Source organism: Eubalaena glacialis, chromosome 11 (assembly GCF_028564815.1).
Source record: "Eubalaena glacialis isolate mEubGla1 chromosome 11, mEubGla1.1.hap2.+ XY, whole genome shotgun sequence".
NCBI classification, from domain to species: Eukaryota; Metazoa; Chordata; class Mammalia; order Artiodactyla; family Balaenidae; genus Eubalaena; species Eubalaena glacialis.
Window position 1 is genome coordinate 87,575,108 of NC_083726.1, and position 27,300 is coordinate 87,602,407.

Below are 27,300 nucleotides of genomic sequence, written 5' to 3' on the forward strand. Positions count from 1 at the left end.
AGGCATAATATCTACACAGCCCAAAGCACCAAAATCTGCCAATTCACCCCGTTCATTCTCGTCTGAGGACGAGCTCTCTTCACGAAATAAAGTTGATCGAAGGCGCTCTTGAATAAAGAGGGTGCGGTCTGTGCACTCACTTTCTACGGACTGGTGCACTGTTTCAGACAATTTAGGATCGTTCAACCTTTTTAGAAGAAACTGGGAATTCTGGATAGTTTGCTGACTGCTTTCTGTGTTAGTTGTGTTGTTTGTTTCTGTGGAATGTGTGATTGTAGTGGTGACACTCCTTGTGTTAGTATGCCGGGTTGCGTTGCGTGCAGTGTCCAGTTGTGGCCGTGCTGCCCGGGCGTGCTGCCATTCTAGCTGCAGCTGTATCTGCAGTTGTTGTAACTGCGAAGCGGAAGGGCCAGAGGAAGTAAGCTGTCCCCCTGCGGAACGTCTCACTCCTGATAACTGGGATCAAAGCTCACCTATAGGATCAATGGCTTCCCTATTGCTTGGAGAATATGAAGTCCGAGAAGAAGAAAGCCTGCCAGTAGAACTGCTAGTGGAATGAATGTTTGATCTACGTACACCAGGACCTCCCAATCCCCAGCCAAGGTGAAGCATTCATTCTATGTATATGTCGAACACCACTCGATTCATCTAAATCTCTAGGGGCTCTGTGTTCAAGAGTAAGACGAGCTGCAGGGTCATCCGTGACATGATTAGGACTGCCTCCAGGTAATGCTGCAAATACTGTATACATCACTTCTGTTGATGTTTCTGCATGTTCTTGAAGAGATGTCTCCGTATAGCCAATTTTTCCACAATAGGGACAAGTAAAAGCCTGTGGCTGCTCTACAGAGAAAGCTTAGGAACCATAGTACAAATCAACATCTACCCTTGTTAACATGCAGTGCATTGGATGGTCAGTTGTATGCCTTGTTCTTGTTGCACCACTTTCATAACAAGATGCACAAAAATCGTAACCATTGCATATTAAACACTTATAGCTGTGACCTTGAAAATTTCCCTTGAAACATGCATCACAGCTGACACCGTCACGTCGGGACATCCTATTTCAGAAGGTGGCGGCGGGGGCCCTACCGAGCGCAGGCTGCAGTGTCCCCCGCGGGGTCCTGGTCCTGCACTCGTGGGATGGCCTTCTTCCACTGGAATCCAGGGCTCGGCCGCGGGGACGGGGTGGGCAGCAGAGCGCTACGGCGCCGGCGGCAGCGCGGCGGCCGCGGCAGGAGGAAGCGCGGGCTGGGAATGAGGCCGGGCCTGGACGGGGCCGAGCTCCTCCAGGAGGCGGTCCGACGCCGCGGTTCCGCTGGCACATGCCTTGACTCGGTCACTCTCGGGCCCGCCGGTTCCAGGTTGTGGCGCCGCGCTCCGTAAATCCCGCTCCTCCCTACACCCGGCCCACCAACCGCCACTCTCCCCGGGCTCCAACTTCCGCCTTCTCCTCCTCTTCGTCCTCCTCCTCCACCTCATTCCCCCGCCTGCTCTGCAGCCCCGCCTCTCGCTGGCCGCGTCGGGCCCAGACGCCTGGTGCCCTGGGCGGGAGGGAACTGTGGGAGCGGCGCGGCCGCAGCGACTCGGGGCACGTCATCTGCGCGCACCCACAAGCAGGCAGCGGTCGGGCGCCGGGTGCCGGAGACCGCCCGAAACCGCCCTCGGCCTGGCGGCCGCCCCCTCACTACCACCTCTGTACTGTTTTTCAGGCTGGGCCTAGAGTCGACCTTCCCACCATGCTACAGTGATGACTGGTATGAGTTCCCAGGATGTACTTTAGTCACAGGGATTGTTTCAGTGGAGTTTAGAGGTCCTCACAAATGGAGAGCCACGTTCAACACAAGACTGGCTAGAACCCTGTCCCCGGGACTGGTTTAAGCTGTAGAAAGGTAGCTATGCAAGCAAGAAAGTAATTAATTGCCCTTCCCTCTGCGTAGAAAGAGTTCATCCTAAAGTCTGTTTCGCGTTATGTTGCTTGGAAGATGCACAAGGGACCCACAGGACACACGTTCTCCCTCGGAAGTGAATTCATATGCCACTGTCTTAAATCTCCGAAAAGGCATAGAGGACTTAAAACACTCGATGCACTCAAGGATCCTGGAGGCAGCTGCACACCAAACTTTGCTGATGGGAAACACTGGGGTTTATCTTGAGGCTATGGGTCACATTGACTTCGCAATATAGGTAAGGTGCGCCTTAGGATGAACTCCTAGGAAGCAGTGGAGATCTCCGGCTTCTTATGAGAAAACTCATTTTTCGTCACGGAGTCATTCCTAGAAGTGCAAAAAAGATAGGCAACATCATGCAGCCTTGTGGCCGCCACTATCTAGTTTTCAAACGAGGAAACCACTGCCCTTCCTAGTCTTCCCAATTACAAAATCATTCCACGACATTTTTCCCTATCTCTTCAGAGTAGCTAAAATGACCCTTGGGACACACTTCACCCTTCCACGCAGCAACTTTTGGACTTGGCGTGTTCTGCGTCTGCTGCATTGCATAATCGTCTGAATGCCCCCGGTAGACCTAGGTGACATTGGATGTTCCAAATGCGTAGCAATGCTCAGGGTAAATCTCTACTGTATTTCGGGATGGTCCTACAGTCTAATCGCTGCTTCAAGATGAGAGACATCTGGCATGAATTCCCCAAATGAATTGGAGTCCCGGTGGTTTATTGCAGTGCAGCTCCACTTTCCTCACTTAGGCAGATCCACATTGAAAGAGAGCCTGCCTAGAACCGTCTTCCTGAGGTTGTTTTTTTGTTTGTTTGTTTGTTTCAAATAGTCACATTAATTTTAATTTTAATTATTTTTTTTGAAGTTTTGAATTTTAAATTTTTTTAATGCAGCAGGATTATATTAGTTATCCAATGTATACATATGTGTGTATATATGTCAATGTCAGTCTCTCAATTCATCACACCACCTCCACCCTCGTGCCACTTTCCCCTCTTTTTGTCCATACTTTTTTCCTGTACATCTGTGTCACTATTTCTGCCCTGCAAACCCGTTCTTCTGTACCATTTTTCTAGGTTCCACATACATGTGTTAATATACCATAACTGTTTTTCTCTTTCTGGCTTACTTCACTCTGTATGACAGTCTCTAGATCCATCCACTTGTCTACAAATGACACAATTTCGTTCTTTTTAAGGCTGAGTAATAGCCCATTGTACATATGTACCACATCTTCTTTAACTATTCGTCTGTTGATGGGCATTTAGGTTGCTTCCATGACCTGGCTATTGTAAGTAGTGCTGCAAGGAATACTGGGGTGCATGTGTCTTTTTGAATTATGGTATTCTCAGGTTATATGCCCACTAGTGGTATTGCTGGGTCATATGGTAATTCTATTTTTAGTCTTTTAAGGAAGCTCCATACTGTTCTCCATAGTGGCTGTATCAATTTACATTCCAACCAACAGTGCAAGAGGGTTCCCTTTTCTCCACACCCTCTCCATCATTTGTTGTTTGTAGATTTTCTGATGATACCCATTGTAACTGGTGTGAGGTGATACCTCATTGTAGTTTTGATTTGCTTTTCTCTAATAATTAGTGATGTTGAGCAGCTTTTCATGTGCTTATTGGCCATTTGTATGTCTTTTTTTGAGAAATGTCTACTTAGCTCTTCTGCCCATGTTTTGATTGGGTGGTTTTTTTTTAATTTTTGAATTTTATTTTATATATTTTTTTTATACAGCAGGTTCTTATTAGTCATCAATTGTATACACATCTGTGTATACATGTCAACCCTAATTGCCCAATTCATCACACCCCCACTCCCACCCCACCACTGCTTTCCCCACTTGGTGTCTGTACATTTGTTCCCTACATCTTTGTCTCAATATCTGCCCTGCTAAGTGGTTCATCTGTACCATTTTTCTAGGTTCCACATATATGCCTTAATATACGATATTTGTTTTTCTCTTTCTGACTTACTTCACTCTGTATGACAGTCTCTAGATCCATTAATCTTTTCATGGGCATTTAGGTTGCTTCCATGACCTGGCTATTGTAAATAGTGCTGCAATGAACTTTGGGGTGCATGTGTCTTTTTGAATTATGGTTCTCTGGGTATATGCCCAGTAGTTGGATTGCTGGGTCATATGGTAATTCTATTTTTAGGTCTTTAAGGAACCTCCGTATTGTTCTCCATAGTGGCGCTATCAATTTACATTCCCACCAACAGTGCAAGAGGGTTCCCTTTTCTCCACACCCTCTCCAGCATTTGTTGTTTGTAGATTTTCTGATGATGCCCATTGTAAGTGGTGTGAGGTGATACCTCATTGTAGTTTCGATTTGCTTTTCTCTAACAATTAGTGGTGTTGGGCAGCTTTTCATGTGCTTCTTGGCCATCTGTATGTCTTCTTTCAAAAAATGTGTATTTAGCTCTTCTGCCCATTTTTTGCTGGGGTGGTTTTCTTTTTTTTTTTTACTATTGAACTGCATGAGCTTTTTATATGTTTTGGAGATTAATCCTTTGTCCTCTGATTCATTTGAAATATTTTCTCCCATTCTGAGGGTTGTCTTTTCCTCTTGTTTATGGTTTCCTTTGCTGTGCAAAAGCTTTTATGTTTCATTCGGTCCCATTTGTTTATTTTTGTTTTATTTCCATTACTCTAGGCAGTGGATCAAAAAAGATCTTGCTGTGATTTATGTCAAAGAGTGTTCCTCCTATGTTTTCCTCTAAGACTTTTATATTGCCCAGTCTGACATTTAGGTCTCTAATCCATTTTGAGTTTATTTTTGGGTATGGTGTTATGGAGTGTTCTAATTTCCTTCTTTTACATGTAGCTGTCCAGTTTTCCCAGCACCACTTATTGCAGAGACTGTCTTTTCTCTATTGTATATCCTTGCCTACTCTGTCATAGATTAGTTGACTACAGGTGCGTTTGTTTATCTCTGGGCTTTCCATCCTGTTCCGTTGATCTCTATTTCTGGTTTTCTGCCAGTACCATATTGCCTTGATTACTGTAGCTTTGTAGTATAGTCTGAAGTCAGGGAGTCTGATTCCTCCAACTCCATTTTTTTCCCACAAGCCTGCTTTGGCTATTTGGGGTCTTTTGTGTCTCCATAGAAATTTTAAGATTTTTTTGTTCTACTTCTGTATAAAATGTCATTGGTAATTTGATAGGGATTGCATTGAATCTTTAGATTGCTGTGGGTAGTATACTCATTTTCACAATATTGATTCTTCCAATCCAAAAATATGGTATATCTCTCCATCTGTTGGTATCGTCTTTAATTTCTTTCATCAGTGTCTTATAGTTTTCGGCATAGTTGCCTCCCTATGTAGGTTTCTTCCTAGGTAATTTTTTGTTGTTGTTGCAATGGTAAATGGGAGTGTTTCCTTAATTTCTCTTTCAGATTTTTCATCATTAGTATATAGGAATGCAAGAGATTTCTATGCATTAAACTTGTATCCTTCAACTTTACCAGATTTATTGATTAGCTCTAGTAGTTTTCTGGTGGCATCTTTAGGATTCTCTATGTATAGTATCATGTCGTCTGCAAACAGTGACAGTTTTGCTTCTTCTTTCCCAATTTGTATTCCGTATATTTCTTTTTCTTCTCTGATGGCCGTGGCTAGGACTTCGAAAACTATGTTGAATAATAGTGGTGAGAGTGCACACCCTTGTCTTGTTCCTGATCTGAGAGGAAATTCTTTCAGTTTTTCACCTTTGAGAATGATGTTTGCTTTGGGTTTTTCATATACGGCCTTTATGATGTTGAGGTAGGTTTCCTCTATGCCCACTCTCTGGAGAGTTTTTATCATAAATGGGTGTTGAAAAGTCAAAAGCTTTTTCTACATCTATTGTGATGATCATATGGTGTTTCTTCTTCAATTTGCTAATTTGGTGTATCACATTGATTGATTTGCGTATATTGAAGAATGCTTGCATCCCTGGGATAAATCCCACTTGACATGGTGTATAATTCTATTAATGTGTTGTTGGATTCTGTTTGCCAGTATTTGGTTGAGGATTTTTGCATGTATATTCAAGAGTGATATTGGTCTGTAATTTCATTTTTTTTGTAGTATCTTTGCCTGGTTTTGGTATCAGGGTGATGGTGGCCTCATAGAATGAGTTTGGGAGTCTACCTTCCTCCGCAAATTTTTGGAAGAGTTTGAGAAGGATGGGTGTTAGCTCTTCTCTAAATGTTTGATAGAAGTCACCTGTGAAGCCATCTGGACCTGGACTTTTGCTTGTTGGAAGTTTTTAAATCACGGTTTCAATTTCATTACTTGTGATTTGTCTGTTCATATTTTCCGTTTCTTCCTGGTTCAGTCTTGGAAGGTGATATCTTTCTAAGAATTTGTCCATTTCTTCCAGTTTGTCCATTTTATTTGCATAGATTTGCTTGTAGTAGTCTCTTAGGATGCTTTGTATTTCTGCGTTGTCTGTTGTAACTTCTCCGTTTTCATTTTTATTTTTATTGATCTGAGTCCTCTCTCTGTTTTTCTTGATGAGTCTGGTTAATGGTATATGAATTTTGTTTATCTTCTCAAAGAAGCAGCTTTTAGTTTTATTGATCTTTGTTATTGCTTTCTTTGTTTCTATTTATTTTATTTCTGCTCTGATCCTTTTGATTTCTTTCCTTCTACTCACTTTGCAATTTGTTTGTTTTTCTTTCTCTAGTTCTTTGAGGTGTAAGGTTAGATTGTTTATTTGTGATTTTTCTTGTTTCTTGAGGTAGGCTTTTATTGCTATAAACTTCCCTTAGAACGGCTTTTGCTGCATCCCATAGGTTTAGGATCGTCTTGTTTTCTTTGTCATGTGTCTCTAGGTATTTTTTGATTTCCTCTTTGATTTCTTCAGTGATCTCTTGGTTATTTAGTAACGTAGTGTTTAGCCTCCATATGTTTTGTGTTTCTTACGTTTTTTCCCCTGTAATAGATTTCTAATCTCATAGCATTGTGGTCCCAAAAGATAATTGATGTGATTTCAATTTTCTTAAATTTACTGAGGTTTAATTTGTGACCCGTGATGTAATCTATCCTAGAGAATGTTCCATGTGCACTTGAGAAGAAAGTGTAATCTGCTGTTTTGGAATGGAATGTCCTGTAAATATCCATTAAATCTATCTGGTCTATTGTGTCATTTAAAGCTCGAGTTTCCTTATTAATTTTCTGTTTGGATGATCTGTCCATTGGTGTAAGTGAGGTGTTAAACTCCCCCACTATTATGTGTTACTGTCGATTTCCTCTTTTATAGATGTTAGCAGTTGCCTTATGTATTGAAGTGGTCCTATGTTGGGTGCATATACATTTATGACTGTTTTATATATATATATATATATATATATGGGATTCCCGACATTCTCCAATTACAAACTTGACCTCACAGCACATTTACCGTCACTCTCTGCCTGACTACTGGAGCCTTTGGTGACACACTGGGCCCTTACATGATGACACATTGGACGCCGAGAGTCCTGCATACGGTGAATAGCATTACCCATGTAATGATCTAGGCAGGCCTAGGTGTCTTTGTATCATCCAAATGCCTCGCGGTGTTACCGGTATTTTGGTACGTTTATCTGGCTTCACCCAAGGTCTACCTTCCCGTCATGGAAGAGAGATGACAAGTAGGAGTTTCCAGGAGGTACTTTAGCCACGGGGATTGATTCATTTCAGCTCAGTGACACTCAAAAAGGGAGAGCAACGTTGAACTTAAGAATGGGTCAAACTGTGTCCCCAGGGCTGTTTTAAAGCTGTAGAAAGCGAGCTATACAAGCAAAAAGCAATTAATTCCTCTTCCCACTGCATAGAAATAGCTGATCTCAACAGTCTGTCTCGTGTTATTTCTCTTGGAAGATATCCAAGGAACTGACAGGACAAAACTGTCTCCCAAACACATGAATTCATACATGACGGTCTTAAGCCTAGAAAAAGGCATCGAGGAGTTCAAGCAGTCGATCGACTCAGGGTTCATGGAGACTGCTGCACACCAAACTTTGCTTATGGGAAACACTGGGGCTTACCTTGATGTTAGGGGTCACGTTCACTTTGCACTTTATCTAGGGTGGGCAGTGGCATGAGCTCTGACCAAGCGGTGAAAACCTCCCCACTACTTATGAGAAAACGTGCTTTTATTCACAGAGGCATCCCCAGAAATGAATAAAAGATGGTTAACGTCAGACAGCCTTGAAGTTGTCACTATCTGTCTTTAAAAAGGGAAAAATACTGACTTTTCTAGTCCTCCCAATTACAAAGTAGATCACACAGCACATTTACTTATCTTTTCTGACTAGCTACAAGAGACACTTGGAACAAAGATTGCCCTTGCACGATGAGACCTTTGGGTGCTACGTGTACTGTGAGCAATTAACTGTAGAATCTTCTAAATGCCCTCAGTAGGCCTAGGTGTCTTTGGATGATGTAAATGCTGAGCAGCGCTCAAAGTAAATCTCTGCATTATTTTTGGCTGGACCTAATGTCTGGTTTCCTCTTCAGTTAGAGAGACGTCTGTCATGAGTTCTCAAAATGAATTGGAGACCCGGTGTTTTTACATTGCAGCTCAGGTTTCCTCACTTTGGCACACCCACGTTGAAAGAAAGCCTACCAAGAACTGTCTTCCTGAGGTTGTTTGAAAGCTGAGGAATGCAAGCCATTGAATTAAGCAAGCTGCTCCTAGCCCTTCAAACTGAACAGAAAGGGCGGTTCCCAGAGATGTGTTTCCCCGGATGGTGCTAAGATGGCTTTTGGGCCACAGTGTACTTCCACGGGAAAAGTACACACGCGAGAGTCCTAAGCACTGTGAGGAATACTGGAGCTAAAGCAGTCCATTGACTAAGGTTTCCTGGAAACTGTTGCACCCTATCTTTTGTGATGGGAAAATGTGCACCTTACCTCTAAACTAGAGGTCACATTTGGTTGGCACATTAGCTACAGAATGCTGTGGGATGAGCTCCAAGAAAGAAATCGAAAGCACGTGGTTTCTTTACGCAAATCTCACTGTTCCTCGCATAAATATTTGTAGAGTGACGAATAGATGGGCAGTGTGTGTTAGAGACACCTTGGAGGCCAAAACCATGTCGCTTTCCAAAGGGGGAAACGTGGGCTTTCCTGACATTCTCCAGTTACCAATTTGATCCCACAGGTCATTTACAGGCACTCTCTTCCTGACTACTGGAGACATTTGGGACACACTGGGACCTTCCACGATGACACGTTTGAGGCTGGGATTTCTGCGTGTGGTGAATAGCATTATGCATGTAATGACCTATTCAGGCCTAGGAGACTTTGGATCACCCAAATGCCTCGGAGTGTTACCGGTATATAGGTAGTCTTTTTTTTTTTTTTTTTTTTTAGGTAAACCATCCCAACAGTTTTTATCGATTAATATTCATAATCACACACAGCAGCTTCATTAGATATTTCAATTTTCCTCTTCAGTTTGATTGTGGAGTATTAGCAGAAGCTTTTGCATGTCAAGGTACAGGAAGCAGAGATCACCCTGCACTGCTACCTATATTTTCCAGCTAGAGGTAAAAATTAGTTAAGTGGAAAGGATTATCATATAGATTTTCGCTCTTCCTTTTGAATGTACACAATAAAACAAGAGTGACAGACCTGAAATTACAATCACCAATCAAACCCAAGATAGTTGTTGTCCACATTCATTGGGAAATACAGCACAGAGGACATGGTCTGTGAATTGGGGTGTCATCAAAGAGGAGGTGGTGGAGGTTCATTTCCTATAGTACTCTCTTTTAAATTTAGGTTTTCTAAAGCAACATCTAAAGGCATAATATCTACACAGCCCAAAGCACCAAAATCTGCCAATTCACCCCGTTCATTCTCGTCTGAGGACGAGCTCTCTTCACGAAATAAAGTTGATCGAAGGCGCTCTTGAATAAAGAGGGTGCGGTCTGTGCACTCACTTTCTACGGACTGGTGCACTGTTTCAGACAATTTAGGATCATTCAACCTTTTTAGAAGAAACTGGGAATTCTGGATAGTTTGCTGACTGCTTTCTGTGTTAGTTGTGTTGTTTGTTTCTGTGGAATGTGTGATTGTAGTGGTGACACTCCTTGTGTTAGTATGCCGGGTTGCGTTGCGTGCAGTGTCCAGTTGTGGCCGTGCTGCCCGGGCGTGCTGCCATTCTAGCTGCAGCTGTATCTGCAGTTGTTGTAACTGCGAAGCGGAAGGGCCAGAGGAATTAAGCTGTCCCCCTGCGGAACGTCTCACTCCTGATAACTGGGATCAAAGCTCACCTATAGGATCAATGGCTTCCCTATTGCTTGGAGAATATGAAGTCCGAGAAGAAGAAAGCCTGCCAGTAGAACTGCTAGTGGAATGAATGTTTGATCTACGTACACCAGGACCTCCCAATCCCCAGCCAAGGTGAAGCATTCATTCTATGTATATGTCGAACACCACTCGATTCATCTAAATCTCTAGGGGCTCTGTGTTCAAGAGTAAGACGAGCTGCAGGGTCATCCGTGACATGATTAGGACTGCCTCCAGGTAATGCTGCAAATACTGTATACATCACTTCTGTTGATGTTTCTGCATGTTCTTGAAGAGATGTCTCCGTATAGCCAATTTTTCCACAATAGGGACAAGTAAAAGCCTGTGGCTGCTCTACAGAGAAAGCTTAGGAACCATAGTACAAATCAACATCTACCCTTGTTAACATGCAGTGCATTGGATGGTCAGTTGTATGCCTTGTTCTTGTTGCACCACTTTCATAACAAGATGCACAAAAATCGTAACCGTTGCATATTAAACACTTATAGCTGTGACCTTGAAAATTTCCCTTGGAACATGCATCACAGCTGACACCGTCATGTCGGGACATCCTATTTCAGAGGGTGGCGGCGGGGGCCCTACCGAGCGCAGGCTGCAGTGTCCCCCGCGGGGTCCTGGTCCTGCACTCGTGGGATGGCCTTCTTCCACTGGAATCCAGGGCTCGGCCGCGGGGACGGGGTGGGCAGCAGAGCGCTACGGCGCCGGCGGCAGCGCGGCGGCCGCGGCAGGAAGAAGCGCGGGCTGGGAATGAGGCCGGGCCTGGACGGGGCCGAGCTCCTCCAGGAGGCGGTCCGACGCCGCGGTTCCGCTGGCACATGCCTTGACTCGGTCACTCTCGGGCCCGCCGGTTCCAGGTTGTGGCGCCGCGCTCCGTAAATCCCGCTCCTCCCTACACCCGGCCCACCAACCGCCACTCTCCCCGGGCTCCAACTTCCGCCTTCTCCTCCTCTTCGTCCTCCTCCTCCACCTCATTCCCCCGCCTGCTCTGCAGCCCCGCCTCTCGCTGGCCGCGTCTGGCCCAGACGCCTGGTGCCCTGGGCGGGAGGGAACTGTGGGAGCGGCGCGGCCGCAGCGACTCGGGGCACGTCATCTGCGCGCACCCACAAGCAGGCAGCGGTCGGGCGCCGGGTGCCGGAGACCGCCCGAAACCGCCCTCGGCCTGGCGGCCGCCCCCTCACTACCACCTCTGTACTGTTTTTCAGGCTGGGCCTAGAGTCGACCTTCCCGCCATGCTACAGTGATGACTGGTATGAGTTCCCAGGATGTACTTTAGTCACAGGGATTGTTTCAGTGGAGTTTAGAGGTCCTCACAAATGGAGAGCCACGTTCAACACAAGACTGGCTAGAACCCTGTCCCCGGGACTGGTTTAAGCTGTAGAAAGGTAGCTATGCAAGCAAGAAAGTAATTAATTGCCCTTCCCTCTGCGTAGAAAGAGTTCATCCTAAAGTCTGTTTCGCGTTATGTTGCTTGGAAGATGCACAAGGGACCCACAGGACACACGTTCTCCCTCGGAAGTGAATTCATATGCCACTGTCTTAAATCTCCGAAAAGGCATAGAGGACTTAAAACACTCGATGCACTCAAGGATCCTGGAGGCAGCTGCACACCAAACTTTGCTGATGGGAAACACTGGGGTTTATCTTGAGGCTATGGGTCACATTGACTTCGCAATATAGGTAAGGTGCGCCTTAGGATGAACTCCTAGGAAGCAGTGGAGATCTCCGGCTTCTTATGAGAAAACTCATTTTTCGTCACGGAGTCATTCCTAGAAGTGCAAAAAAGATAGGCAACATCATGCAGCCTTGTGGCCGCCACTATCTAGTTTTCAAACGAGGAAACCACTGCCCTTCCTAGTCTTCCCAATTACAAAATCATTCCACGACATTTTTCCCTATCTCTTCAGAGTAGCTAAAATGACCCTTGGGACACACTTCACCCTTCCACGCAGCAACTTTTGGACTTGGCGTGTTCTGCGTCTGCTGCATTGCATAATCGTCTGAATGCCCCCGGTAGACCTAGGTGACATTGGATGTTCCAAATGCGTAGCAATGCTCAGGGTAAATCTCTAGTGTATTTCGGGATGGTCCTACAGTCTAATCGCTGCTTCAAGATGAGAGACATCTGGCATGAATTCCCAAAATGAATTGGAGTCCCGGTGGTTTTTTGCAGTGCAGCTCCACTTTCCTCACTTAGGCAGACCCACATTGAAAGAGAGCCTGCCTAGAACCGTCTTCCTGAGGTTGTTTTTTTGTTTGTTTGTTTGTTTCAAATAGTCACATTAATTTTAATTTTAATTATTTTTTTTGAAGTTTTGAATTTTAAATTTTTTTAATGCAGCAGGATTATATTAGTTATCCAATTTATACATATGTGTGTATATATGTCAATGTCAGTCTCTCAATTCATCACACCACCTCCACCCTCGTGCCACTTTCCCCTCTTTTTGTCCATACTTTTTTCCTGTACATCTGTGTCACTATTTCTGCCCTGCAAACCCGTTCTTCTGTACCATTTTTCTAGGTTCCACATACATGTGTTAATATACCATAACTGTTTTTCTCTTTCTGGCTTACTTCACTCTGTATGACAGTCTCTAGATCCATCCACTTGTCTACAAATGACACAATTTCGTTCTTTTTAAGGCTGAGTAATATCCCATTGTACATATGTACCACATCTTCTTTAACTATTCGTCTGTTGATGGGCATTTAGGTTGCTTCCATGACCTGGCTATTGTAAGTAGTGCTGCAAGGAATACTGGGGTGCATGTGTCTTTTTGAATTATGGTATTCTCAGGTTATATGCCCACTAGTGGTATTGCTGGGTCATATGGTAATTCTATTTTTAGTCTTTTAAGGAAGCTCCATACTGTTCTCCATAGTGGCTGTATCAATTTACATTCCAACCAACAGTGCAAGAGGGTTCCCTTTTCTCCACACCCTCTCCATCATTTGTTGTTTGTAGATTTTCTGATGATACCCATTGTAACTGGTGTGAGGTGATACCTCATTGTAGTTTTGATTTGCTTTTCTCTAATAATTAGTGATGTTGAGCAGCTTTTCATGTGCTTATTGGCCATTTGTATGTCTTTTTTCGAGAAATGTCTACTTAGCTCTTCTGCCCATTTTTTGATTGGGTGGTTTTTTTTTAATTTTTGAATTTTATTTTATATATTTTTTTTATACAGCAGGTTCTTATTAGTCATCAATTGTATACACATCTGTGTATACATGTCAACCCTAATTGCCAAATTCATCACACCCCCACTCCCACCCCACCACTGCTTTCCCCACTTGGTGTCTGTACATTTGTTCCCTACATCTTTGTCTCAATATCTGCCCTGCTAAGTGGTTCATCTGTACCATTTTTCTAGGTTCCACATATATGCCTTAATATACGATATTTGTTTTTCTCTTTCTGACTTACTTCACTCTGTATGACAGTCTCTAGATCCATTAATCTTTTCATGGGCATTTAGGTTGCTTCCATGACCTGGCTATTGTAAATAGTGCTGCAATGAACTTTGGGGTGCATGTGTCTTTTTGAATTATGGTTCTCTGGGTATATGCCCAGTAGTTGGATTGCTGGGTCATATGGTAATTCTATTTTTAGGTCTTTAAGGAACCTCCGTATTGTTCTCCATAGTGGCGCTATCAATTTACATTCCCACCAACAGTGCAAGAGGGTTCCCTTTTCTCCACACCCTCTCCAGCATTTGTTGTTTGTAGATTTTCTGATGATGCCCATTGTAAGTGGTGTGAGGTGATACCTCATTGTAGTTTCGATTTGCTTTTCTCTAACAATTAGTGGTGTTGGGCAGCTTTTCATGTGCTTCTTGGCCATCTGTATGTCTTCTTTCAAAAAATGTGTATTTAGCTCTTCTGCCCATTTTTTGCTGGGGTGGTTTTCTTTTTTTTTTTACTATTGAGCTGCATGAGCTTTTTATATGTTTTGGAGATTAATCCTTTGTCCTCTGATTCATTTGAAATATTTTCTCCCATTCTGAGGGTTGTCTTTTCCTCTTGTTTATGGTTTGCTTTGCTGTGCAAAAGCTTTTATGTTTCATTCGGTCCCATTTGTTTATTTTTGTTATATTTCCATTACTCTAGGCAGTGGATCAAAAAAGATCTTGCTGTGATTTATGTCAAAGAGTGTTCCTCCTATGTTTTCCTCTAAGACTTTTATATTGCCCAGTCTGACATTTAGGTCTCTAATCCATTTTGAGTTTATTTTTGGGTATGGTGTTATGGAGTGTTCTAATTTCCTTCTTTTACAGGTAGCTGTCCAGTTTTCCCAGCACCACTTATTGCAGAGACTGTCTTTTCTCTATTGTATATCCTTGCCTACTCTGTCATAGATTAGTTGACTACAGGTGCGTTTGTTTATCTCTGGGCTTTCCATCCTGTTCCGTTGATCTCTATTTCTGGTTTTCTGCCAGTACCATATTGCCTTGATTACTGTAGCTTTGTAGTATAGTCTGAAGTCAGGGAGTCTGATTCCTCCAACTCCATTTTTTTCCCACAAGCCTGCTTTGGCTATTTGGGGTCTTTTGTGTCTCCATAGAAATTTTAAGATTTTTTTGTTCTACTTCTGTATAAAATGTCATTGGTAATTTGATAGGGATTGCATTGAATCTTTAGATTGCTGTGGGTAGTATACTCATTTTCACAATATTGATTCTTCCAATCCAAAAATATGGTATATCTCTCCATCTGTTGGTATCGTCTTTAATTTCTTTCATCAGTGTCTTATAGTTTTCTGCATAGTTGCCTCCCTATGTAGGTTTCTTCCTAGGTAATTTTTTGTTGTTGTTGCAATGGTAAATGGGAGTGTTTCCTTAATTTCTCTTTCAGATTTTTCATCATTAGTATATAGGAATGCAAGAGATTTCTATGCATTAAACTTGTATCCTTCAACTTTACCAGATTTATTGATTAGCTCTAGTAGTTTTCTGGTGGCATCTTTAGGATTCTCTATGTATAGTATCATGTCGTCTGCAAACAGTGACAGTTTTGCTTCTTCTTTCCCAATTTGTATTCTGTATATTTCTTTTTCTTCTCTGATGGCCGTGGCTAGGACTTCGAAAACTATGTTGAATAATCGTGGTGAGAGTGCACATCCTTGTCTTGTTCCTGATCTGAGAGGAAATTCTTTCAGTTTTTCACCTTTGAGAATGATGTTTGCTTTGGGTTTTTCATATACGGCCTTTATGATGTTGAGGTAGGTTTCCTCTATGCCCACTCTCTGGAGAGTTTTTATCATAAATGGGTGTTGAAAAGTCAAAAGCTTTTTCTACATCTATTGTGATGATCATATGGTGTTTCTTCTTCAATTTGCTAATTTGGTGTATCACATTGATTGATTTGCGTATATTGAAGAATCCTTGCATCCCTGGGATAAATCCCACTTGACATGGTGTATAATTCTATTAATGTGTTGTTGGATTCTGTTTGCCAGTATTTGGTTGAGGATTTTTGCATGTATATTCAAGAGTGATATTGGTCTGTAATTTCCTTTTTTTGTAGTATCTTTGCCTGGTTTTGGTATCAGGGTGATGGTGGCCTCATAGAATGAGTTTGGGAGCCTTCCTTCCTCCGCAATTTTTTGGAAGAGTTTGAGAAGGATGGGTGTTAGCTCTTCTCTAAATGTTTGATAGAAGTCACCTGTGAAGCCATCTGGACCTGGACTTTTGCTTGTTGGAAGTTTTTAAATCACGGTTTCAATTTCATTACTTGTGATTTGTCTGTTCATATTTTCCGTTTCTTCCTGGTTCAGTCTTGGAAGGTGATATCTTTCTAAGAATTTGTCCATTTCTTCCAGTTTGTCCATTTTATTTGCATAGATTTGCTTGTAGTAGTCTCTTAGGATGCTTTGTATTTCTGCGTTGTCTGTTGTAACTTCTCCGTTTTCATTTTTATTTTTATTGATCTGAGTCCTCTCTCTGTTTTTCTTGATGAGTCTGGTTAATGGTATATGAATTTTGTTTATCTTCTCAAAGAAGCAGCTTTTAGTTTTATTGATCTTTGTTATTGCTTTCTTTGTTTCTATTTATTTTATTTCTGCTCTGATCCTTTTGATTTCTTTCCTTCTACTCACTTTGCAATTTGTTTGTTTTTCTTTCTCTAGTTCTTTGAGGTGTAAGGTTAGATTGTTTATTTGTGATTTTTCTTGTTTCTTGAGGTAGGCTTTTATTGCTATAAACTTCCCTTAGAATGGCTTTTGCTGCATCCCATAGGTTTAGGATCGTCTTGTTTTCTTTGTCATGTGTCTCTAGGTATTTTTTGATTTCCTCTTTGATTTCTTCAGTGATCTCTTGGTTATTTAGTAACGTAGTGTTTAGCCTCCATATGTTTTGTGTTTCTTACGTTTTTTCCCCTGTAATAGATTTCTAATCTCATAGCATTGTGGTCCCAAAAGATAATTGATGTGATTTCAATTTTCTTAAATTTACTGAGGTTTAATTTGTGACCCGTGATGTAATCTATCCTAGAGAATGTTCCATGTGCACTTGAGAAGAAAGTGTAATCTGCTGTTTTGGAATGGAATGTCCTGTAAATATCCATTAAATCTATCTGGTCTATTGTGTCATTTAAAGCTCGAGTTTCCTTATTAATTTTCTGTTTGGATGATCTGTCCATTGGTGTAAGTGAGGTGTTAAACTCCCCCACTATTATGTGTTACTGTCGATTTCCTCTTTTATAGATGTTAGCAGTTGCCTTATGTATTGAAGTGGTCCTATGTTGGGTGCATATACATTTATGACTGTTTTATATATATATATATATATATATATGGGATTCCCGACATTCTCCAGTTACAAACTTGACCTCACAGCACATTTACCGTCACTCTCTGCCTGACTACTGGAGCCTTTGGTGACACACTGGGCCCTTACATGATGACACATTGGACGCCGAGAGTCCTGCATACGGTGAATAGCATTACCCATGTAATGATCTAGGCAGGCCTAGGTGTCTTTGTATCATCCAAATGCCTCGCGGTGTTACCGGTATTTTGGTACGTTTATCTGGCTTCACCCAAGGTCTACCTTCCCGTCATGGAAGAGAGATGACAAGTAGGAGTTTCCAGGAGGTACTTTAGCCACGGGGATTGATTCATTTCAGCTCAGTGACACTCAAAAAGGGAGAGCAACGTTGAACTTAAGAATGGGTCAAACTGTGTCCCCAGGGCTGTTTTAAAGCTGTAGAAAGCGAGCTATACAAGCAAAAAGCAATTAATTCCTCTTCCCACTGCATAGAAATAGCTGATCTCAACAGTCTGTCTCGTGTTATTTCTCTTGGAAGATATCCAAGGAACTGACAGGACAAAACTGTCTCCCAAACACATGAATTCATACATGACGGTCTTAAGCCTAGAAAAAGGCATCGAGGAGTTCAAGCAGTCGATCGACTCAGGGTTCATGGAGACTGCTGCACACCAAACTTTGCTTATGGGAAACACTGGGGCTTACCTTGATGTTAGGGGTCACGTTCACTTTGCACTTTATCTAGGGTGGGCAGTGGCATGAGCTCTGACCAAGCGGTGAAAACCTCCCCACTACTTATGAGAAAACGTGCTTTTATTCACAGAGGCATCCCCAGAAATGAATAAAAGATGGTTAACGTCAGACAGCCTTGAAGTTGTCACTATCTGTCTTTAAAAAGGGAAAAATACTGACTTTTCTAGTCCTCCCAATTACAAAGTAGATCACACAGCACATTTACTTATCTTTTCTGACTAGCTACAAGAGACACTTGGAACAAAGATTGCCCTTGCACGATGAGACCTTTGGGTGCTACGTGTACTGTGAGCAATTAACTGTAGAATCTTCTAAATGCCCTCAGTAGGCCTAGGTGTCTTTGGATGATGTAAATGCTGAGCAGCGCTCAAAGTAAATCTCTGCATTATTTTTGGCTGGACCTAATGTCTGGTTTCCTCTTCAGTTAGAGAGACGTCTGTCATGAGTTCTCAAAATGAATTGGAGACCCGGTGTTTTTACATTGCAGCTCAGGTTTCCTCACTTTGGCACACCCACATTGAAAGAAAGCCTACCAAGAACTGTCTTCCTGAGGTTGTTTGAAAGCTGAGGAATGCAAGCCATTGAATTAAGCAAGCTGCTCCTAGCCCTTCAAACTGAACAGAAAGGGCGGTTCCCAGAGATGTGTTTCCCCGGATGGTGCTAAGATGGCTTTTGGGCCACAGTGTACTTCCACGGGAAAAGTACACACGCGAGAGTCCTAAGCACTGTGAGGAATACTGGAGCTAAAGCAGTCCATTGACTAAGGTTTCCTGGAAACTGTTGCACCCTATCTTTTGTGATGGGAAAATGTGCACCTTACCTCTAAACTAGAGGTCACATTTGGTTGGCACATTAGCTACAGAATGCTGTGGGATGAGCTCCAAGAAAGAAATCGAAAGCACGTGGTTTCTTTACGCAAATCTCACTGTTCCTCGCATAAATATTTGTAGAGTGACGAATAGATGGGCAGTGTGTGTTAGAGACACCTTGGAGGCCAAAACCATGTCGCTTTCCAAAGGGGGAAACGTGGGCTTTCCTGACATTCTCCAGTTACCAATTTGATCCCACAGGTCATTTACAGGCACTCTCTTCCTGACTACTGGAGACATTTGGGACACACTGGGACCTTCCACGATGACACGTTTGAGGCTGGGATTTCTGCGTGTGGTGAATAGCATTATGCATGTAATGACCTATTCAGGCCTAGGAGACTTTGGATCACCCAAATGCCTCGGAGTGTTACCGGTATATAGGTAGTCTTTTTTTTTTTTTTTTTAAGGTAAATCAGCCCAACAGATTTTATCGATTAATATTCATAATCACACACAGCAGCTTCATTAGATATTTCAATTTTCCTCTTCAGTTTGATTGTGGAGTATTAGCAGAAGCTTTTGCATGTCAAGGTACAGGAAGCAGAGATCACCCTGCACTGCTACCTATATTTTCCAGCTAGAGGTAAAAATTAGTTAAGTGGAAAGGATTATCATATAGATTTTCGCTCTTCCTTTTGAATGTACACAATAAAACAAGAGTGACAGACCTGAAATTACAATCACCAATCAAACCCAAGATAGTTGTTGTCCACATTCATTGGGAAATACAGCACAGAGGACATGGTCTGTGAATTGGGGTGTCATCAAAGAGGAGGTGGTGGAGGTTCATTTCCTATAGTACTCTCTTTTAAATTTAGGTTTTCTAAAGCAACATCTAAAGGCATAATATCTACACAGCCCAAAGCACCAAAATCTGCCAATTCACCCCGTTCATTCTCGTCTGAGGACGAGCTCTCTTCACGAAATAAAGTTGATCGAAGGCGCTCTTGAATAAAGAGGGTGCGGTCTGTGCACTCACTTTCTACGGACTGGTGCACTGTTTCAGACAATTTAGGATCATTCAACCTTTTTAGAAGAAACTGGGAATTCTGGATAGTTTGCTGACTGCTTTCTGTGTTAGTTGTGTTGTTTGTTTCTGTGGAATGTGTGATTGTAGTGGTGACACTCCTTGTGTTAGTATGCCGGGTTGCGTTGCGTGCAGTGTCCAGTTGTGGCCGTGCTGCCCGGGCGTGCTGCCATTCTAGCTGCAGCTGTATCTGCAGTTGTTGTAACTGCGAAGCGGAAGGGCCAGAGGAATTAAGCTGTCCCCCTGCGGAACGTCTCACTCCTGATAACTGGGATCAAAGCTCACCTATAGGATCAATGGCTTCCCTATTGCTTGGAGAATATGAAGTCCGAGAAGAAGAAAGCCTGCCAGTAGAACTGCTAGTGGAATGAATGTTTGATCTACGTACACCAGGACCTCCCAATCCCCAGCCAAGGTGAAGCATTCATTCTATGTATATGTCGAACACCACTCGATTCATCTAAATCTCTAGGGGCTCTGTGTTCAAGAGTAAGACGAGCTGCAGGGTCATCCGTGACATGATTAGGACTGCCTCCAGGTAATGCTGCAAATACTGTATACATCACTTCTGTTGATGTTTCTGCATGTTCTTGAAGAGATGTCTCCGTATAGCCAATTTTTCCACAATAGGGACAAGTAAAAGCCTGTGGCTGCTCTACAGAGAAAGCTTAGGAACCATAGTACAAATCAACATCTACCCTTGTTAACATGCAGTGCATTGGATGGTCAGTTGTATGCCTTGTTCTTGTTGCACCACTTTCATAACAAGATGCACAAAAATCGTAACCGTTGCATATTAAACACTTATAGCTGTGACCTTGAAAATTTCCCTTGGAACATGCATCACAGCTGACACCGTCATGTCGGGACATCCTATTTCAGAGGGTGGCGGCGGGGGCCCTACCGAGCGCAGGCTGCAGTGTCCCCCGCGGGGTCCTGGTCCTGCACTCGTGGGATGGCCTTCTTCCACTGGAATCCAGGGCTCGGCCGCGGGGACGGGGTGGGCAGCAGAGCGCTACGGCGCCGGCGGCAGCGCGGCGGCCGCGGCAGGAAGAAGCGCGGGCTGGGAATGAGGCCGGGCCTGGACGGGGCCGAGCTCCTCCAGGAGGCGGTCCGACGCCGCGGTTCCGCTGGCACATGCCTTGACTCGGTCACTCTCGGGCCCGCCGGTTCCAGGTTGTGGCGCCGCGCTCCGTAAATCCCGCTCCTCCCTACACCCGGCCCACCAACCGCCACTCTCCCCGGGCTCCAACTTCCGCCTTCTCCTCCTCTTCGTCCTCCTCCTCCACCTCATTCCCCCGCCTGCTCTGCAGCCCCGCCTCTCGCTGGCCGCGTCTGGCCCAGACGCCTGGTGCCCTGGGCGGGAGGGAACTGTGGGAGCGGCGCGGCCGCAGCGACTCGGGGCACGTCATCTGCGCGCACCCACAAGCAGGCAGCGGTCGGGCGCCGGGTGCCGGAGACCGCCCGAAACCGCCCTCGGCCTGGCGGCCGCCCCCTCACTACCACCTCTGTACTGTTTTTCAGGCTGGGCCTAGAGTCGACCTTCCCGCCATGCTACAGTGATGACTGGTATGAGTTCCCAGGATGTACTTTAGTCACAGGGATTGTTTCAGTGGAGTTTAGAGGTCCTCACAAATGGAGAGCCACGTTCAACACAAGACTGGCTAGAACCCTGTCCCCGGGACTGGTTTAAGCTGTAGAAAGGTAGCTATGCAAGCAAGAAAGTAATTAATTGCCCTTCCCTCTGCGTAGAAAGAGTTCATCCTAAAGTCTGTTTCGCGTTATGTTGCTTGGAAGATGCACAAGGGACCCACAGGACACACGTTCTCCCTCGGAAGTGAATTCATATGCCACTGTCTTAAATCTCCGAAAAGGCATAGAGGACTTAAAACACTCGATGCACTCAAGGATCCTGGAGGCAGCTGCACACCAAACTTTGCTGATGGGAAACACTGGGGTTTATCTTGAGGCTATGGGTCACATTGACTTCGCAATATAGGTAAGGTGCGCCTTAGGATGAACTCCTAGGAAGCAGTGGAGATCTCCGGCTTCTTATGAGAAAACTCATTTTTCGTCACGGAGTCATTCCTAGAAGTGCAAAAAAGATAGGCAACATCATGCAGCCTTGTGGCCGCCACTATCTAGTTTTCAAACGAGGAAACCACTGCCCTTCCTAGTCTTCCCAATTACAAAATCATTCCACGACATTTTTCCCTATCTCTTCAGAGTAGCTAAAATGACCCTTGGGACACACTTCACCCTTCCACGCAGCAACTTTTGGACTTGGCGTGTTCTGCGTCTGCTGCATTGCATAATCGTCTGAATGCCCCCGGTAGACCTAGGTGACATTGGATGTTCCAAATGCGTAGCAATGCTCAGGGTAAATCTCTAGTGTATTTCGGGATGGTCCTACAGTCTAATCGCTGCTTCAAGATGAGAGACATCTGGCATGAATTCCCCAAATGAATTGGAGTCCCGGTGGTGTTTTGCAGTGCAGCTCCACTTTCCTCACTTAGGCAGACCCACATTGAAAGAGAGCCTGCCTAGAACCGTCTTCCTGAGGTTGTTTTTTTGTTTGTTTGTTTGTTTCAAATAGTCACATTAATTTTAATTTTAATTATTTTTTTTGAAGTTTTGAATTTTAAATTTTTTTAATGCAGCAGGATTATATTAGTTATCCAATTTATACATATGTGTGTATATATGTCAATGTCAGTCTCTCAATTCATCACACCACCTCCACCCTCGTGCCACTTTCCCCTCTTTTTGTCCATACTTTTTTCCTGTACATCTGTGTCACTATTTCTGCCCTGCAAACCCGTTCTTCTGTACCATTTTTCTAGGTTCCACATACATGTGTTAATATACCATAACTGTTTTTCTCTTTCTGGCTTACTTCACTCTGTATGACAGTCTCTAGATCCATCCACTTGTCTACAAATGACACAATTTCGTTCTTTTTAAGGCTGAGTAATATCCCATTGTACATATGTACCACATCTTCTTTAACTATTCGTCTGTTGATGGGCATTTAGGTTGCTTCCATGACCTGGCTATTGTAAGTAGTGCTGCAAGGAATACTGGGGTGCATGTGTCTTTTTGAATTATGGTATTCTCAGGTTATATGCCCACTAGTGGTATTGCTGGGTCATATGGTAATTCTATTTTTAGTCTTTTAAGGAAGCTCCATACTGTTCTCCATAGTGGCTGTATCAATTTACATTCCAACCAACAGTGCAAGAGGGTTCCCTTTTCTCCACACCCTCTCCATCATTTGTTGTTTGTAGATTTTCTGATGATACCCATTGTAACTGGTGTGAGGTGATACCACATTGTAGTTTTGATTTGCTTTTCTCTAATAATTAGTGATGTTGAGCAGCTTTTCATGTGCTTATTGGCCATTTGTATGTCTTTTTTTGAGAAATGTCTACTTAGCTCTTCTGCCCATGTTTTGATTGGGTGGTTTTTTTTTAATTTTTGAATTTTATTTTATATATTTTTTTTATACAGCAGGTTCTTATTAGTCATCAATTGTATACACATCTGTGTATACATGTCAACCCTAATTGCCCAATTCATCACACCCCCACTCCCACCCCACCACTGCTTTCCCCACTTGGTGTCTGTACATTTGTTCCCTACATCTTTGTCTCAATATCTGCCCTGCTAAGTGGTTCATCTGTATCATTTTTCTAGGTTCCACATATATGCCTTAATATACGATATTTGTTTTTCTCTTTCTGACTTACTTCACTCTGTATGACAGTCTCTAGATCCATTAATCTTTTCATGGGCATTTAGGTTGCTTCCATGACCTGGCTATTGTAAATAGTGCTGCAATGAACTTTGGGGTGCATGTGTCTTTTTGAATTATGGTTCTCTGGGTATATGCCCAGTAGTTGGATTGCTGGGTCATATGGTAATTCTATTTTTAGGTCTTTAAGGAACCTCCGTATTGTTCTCCATAGTGGCGGTATCAATTTACATTCCCACCAACAGTGCAAGAGGGTTCCCTTTTCTCCACACCCTCTCCAGCATTTGTTGTTTGTAGATTTTCTGATGATGCCCATTGTAAGTGGTGTGAGGTGATACCTCATTGTAGTTTCGATTTGCTTTTCTCTAACAATTAGTGGTGTTGGGCAGCTTTTCATGTGCTTCTTGGCCATCTGTATGTCTTCTTTCAAAAAATGTGTATTTAGCTCTTCTGCCCATTTTTTGCTGGGGTGGTTTTCTTTTTTTTTTTTACTATTGAGCTGCATGAGCTTTTTATATGTTTTGGAGATTAATCCTTTGTCCTCTGATTCATTTGAAATATTTTCTCCCATTCTGAGGGTTGTCTTTTCCTCTTGTTTATGGTTTCCTTTGCTGTGCAAAAGCTTTTATGTTTCATTCGGTCCCATTTGTTTATTTTTGTTTTATTTCCATTACTCTAGGCAGTGGATCAAAAAAGATCTTGCTGTGATTTATGTCAAAGAGTGTTCCTCCTATGTTTTCCTCTAAGACTTTTATATTGCCCAGTCTGACATTTAGGTCTCTAATCCATTTTGAGTTTATTTTTGGGTATGGTGTTATGGAGTGTTCTAATTTCCTTCTTTTACAGGTAGCTGTCCAGTTTTCCCAGCACCACTTATTGCAGAGACTGTCTTTTCTCTATTGTATATCCTTGCCTACTCTGTCATAGATTAGTTGACTACAGGTGCGTTTGTTTATCTCTGGGCTTTCCATCCTGTTCCGTTGATCTCTATTTCTGGTTTTCTGCCAGTACCATATTGCCTTGATTACTGTAGCTTTGTAGTATAGTCTGAAGTCAGGGAGTCTGATTCCTCCAACTCCATTTTTTTCCCACAAGCCTGCTTTGGCTATTTGGGGTCTTTTGTGTCTCCATAGAAATTTTAAGATTTTTTTGTTCTACTTCTGTATAAAATGTCATTGGTAATTTGATAGGGATTGCATTGAATCTTTAGATTGCTGTGGGTAGTATACTCATTTTCACAATATTGATTCTTCCAATCCAAAAATATGGTATATCTCTCCATCTGTTGGTATCGTCTTTAATTTCTTTCATCAGTGTCTTATAGTTTTCGGCATAGTTGCCTCCCTATGTAGGTTTCTTCCTAGGTAATTTTTTGTTGTTGTTGCAATGGTAAATGGGAGTGTTTCCTTAATTTCTCTTTCAGATTTTTCATCATTAGTATATAGGAATGCAAGAGATTTCTATGCATTAAACTTGTATCCTTCAACTTTACCAGATTTATTGATTAGCTCTAGTAGTTTTCTGGTGGCATCTTTAGGATTCTCTATGTATAGTATCATGTCGTCTGCAAACAGTGACAGTTTTGCTTCTTCTTTCCCAATTTGTATTCCGTATATTTCTTTTTCTTCTCTGATGGCCGTGGCTAGGACTTCGAAAACTATGTTGAATAATCGTGGTGAGAGTGCACATCCTTGTCTTGTTCCTGATCTGAGAGGAAATTCTTTCAGTTTTTCACCTTTGAGAATGATGTTTGCTTTGGGTTTTTCATATACGGCCTTTATGATGTTGAGGTAGGTTTCCTCTATGCCCACTCTCTGGAGAGTTTTTATCATAAATGGGTGTTGAAAAGTCAAAAGCTTTTTCTACATCTATTGTGATGATCATATGGTGTTTCTTCTTCAATTTGCTAATTTGGTGTATCACATTGATTGATTTGCGTATATTGAAGAATCCTTGCATCCCTGGGATAAATCCCACTTGACATGGTGTATAATTCTATTAATGTGTTGTTGGATTCTGTTTGCCAGTATTTGGTTGAGGATTTTTGCATGTATATTCAAGAGTGATATTGGTCTGTAATTTCATTTTTTTGTAGTATCTTTGCCTGGTTTTGGTATCAGGGTGATGGTGGCCTCATAGAATGAGTTTGGGAGCCTTCCTTCCTCCGCAATTTTTTGGAAGAGTTTGAGAAGGATGGGTGTTAGCTCTTCTCTAAATGTTTGATAGAAGTCACCTGTGAAGCCATCTGGACCTGGACTTTTGCTTGTTGGAAGTTTTTAAATCACGGTTTCAATTTCATTACTTGTGATTTGTCTGTTCATATTTTCCGTTTCTTCCTGGTTCAGTCTTGGAAGGTGATATCTTTCTAAGAATTTGTCCATTTCTTCCAGTTTGTCCATTTTATTTGCATAGATTTGCTTGTAGTAGTCTCTTAGGATGCTTTGTATTTCTGCGTTGTCTGTTGTAACTTCTCCGTTTTCATTTTTATTTTTATTGATCTGAGTCCTCTCTCTGTTTTTCTTGATGAGTCTGGTTAATGGTATATGAATTTTGTTTATCTTCTCAAAGAAGCAGCTTTTAGTTTTATTGATCTTTGTTATTGCTTTCTTTGTTTCTATTTATTTTATTTCTGCTCTGATCCTTTTGATTTCTTTCCTTCTACTCACTTTGCAATTTGTTTGTTTTTCTTTCTCTAGTTCTTTGAGGTGTAAGGTTAGATTGTTTATTTGTGATTTTTCTTGTTTCTTGAGGTAGGCTTTTATTGCTATAAACTTCCCTTAGAACGGCTTTTGCTGCATCCCATAGGTTTAGGATCGTCTTGTTTTCTTTGTCATGTGTCTCTAGGTATTTTTTGATTTCCTCTTTGATTTCTTCAGTGATCTCTTGGTTATTTAGTAACGTAGTGTTTAGCCTCCATATGTTTTGTGTTTCTTACGTTTTTTCCCCTGTAATAGATTTCTAATCTCATAGCATTGTGGTCCCAAAAGATAATTGATGTGATTTCAATTTTCTTAAATTTACTGAGGTTTAATTTGTGACCCGTGATGTAATCTATCCTAGAGAATGTTCCATGTGCACTTGAGAAGAAAGTGTAATCTGCTGTTTTGGAATGGAATGTCCTGTAAATATCCATTAAATCTATCTGGTCTATTGTGTCATTTAAAGCTCGAGTTTCCTTATTAATTTTCTGTTTGGATGATCTGTCCATTGGTGTAAGTGAGGTGTTAAACTCCCCCACTATTATGTGTTACTGTCGATTTCCTCTTTTATAGATGTTAGCAGTTGCCTTATGTATTGAAGTGGTCCTATGTTGGGTGCATATACATTTATGACTGTTTTATATATATATATATATATATATATATATGGGATTCCCGACATTCTCCAATTACAAACTTGACCTCACAGCACATTTACCGTCACTCTCTGCCTGACTACTGGAGCCTTTGGTGACACACTGGGCCCTTACATGATGACACATTGGACGCCGAGAGTCCTGCATACGGTGAATAGCATTACCCATGTAATGATCTAGGCAGGCCTAGGTGTCTTTGTATCATCCAAATGCCTCGCGGTGTTACCGGTATTTTGGTACGTTTATCTGGCTTCACCCAAGGTCTACCTTCCCGTCATGGAAGAGAGATGACAAGTAGGAGTTTCCAGGAGGTACTTTAGCCACGGGGATTGATTCATTTCAGCTCAGTGACACTCAAAAAGGGAGAGCAACGTTGAACTTAAGAATGGGTCAAACTGTGTCCCCAGGGCTGTTTTAAAGCTGTAGAAAGCGAGCTATACAAGCAAAAAGCAATTAATTCCTCTTCCCACTGCATAGAAATAGCTGATCTCAACAGTCTGTCTCGTGTTATTTCTC

The 27,300-nt window shown here is 42.5% G+C and overlaps 2 pseudogenes; both read right to left on the reverse strand.

Moving 5' to 3' along the window:
- Window positions 1-9,671: 9,671 nt before the first annotated feature.
- Window positions 9,672-10,806, reverse strand: LOC133101224 (E3 ubiquitin-protein ligase KCMF1-like; annotated as a pseudogene).
- Window positions 10,807-19,412: 8,606 nt separating this feature from the next.
- On the reverse strand, window positions 19,413-20,547 carry LOC133101225 (E3 ubiquitin-protein ligase KCMF1-like; annotated as a pseudogene).
- Between the last annotated feature and the right edge of the window lie 6,753 nt (window positions 20,548-27,300).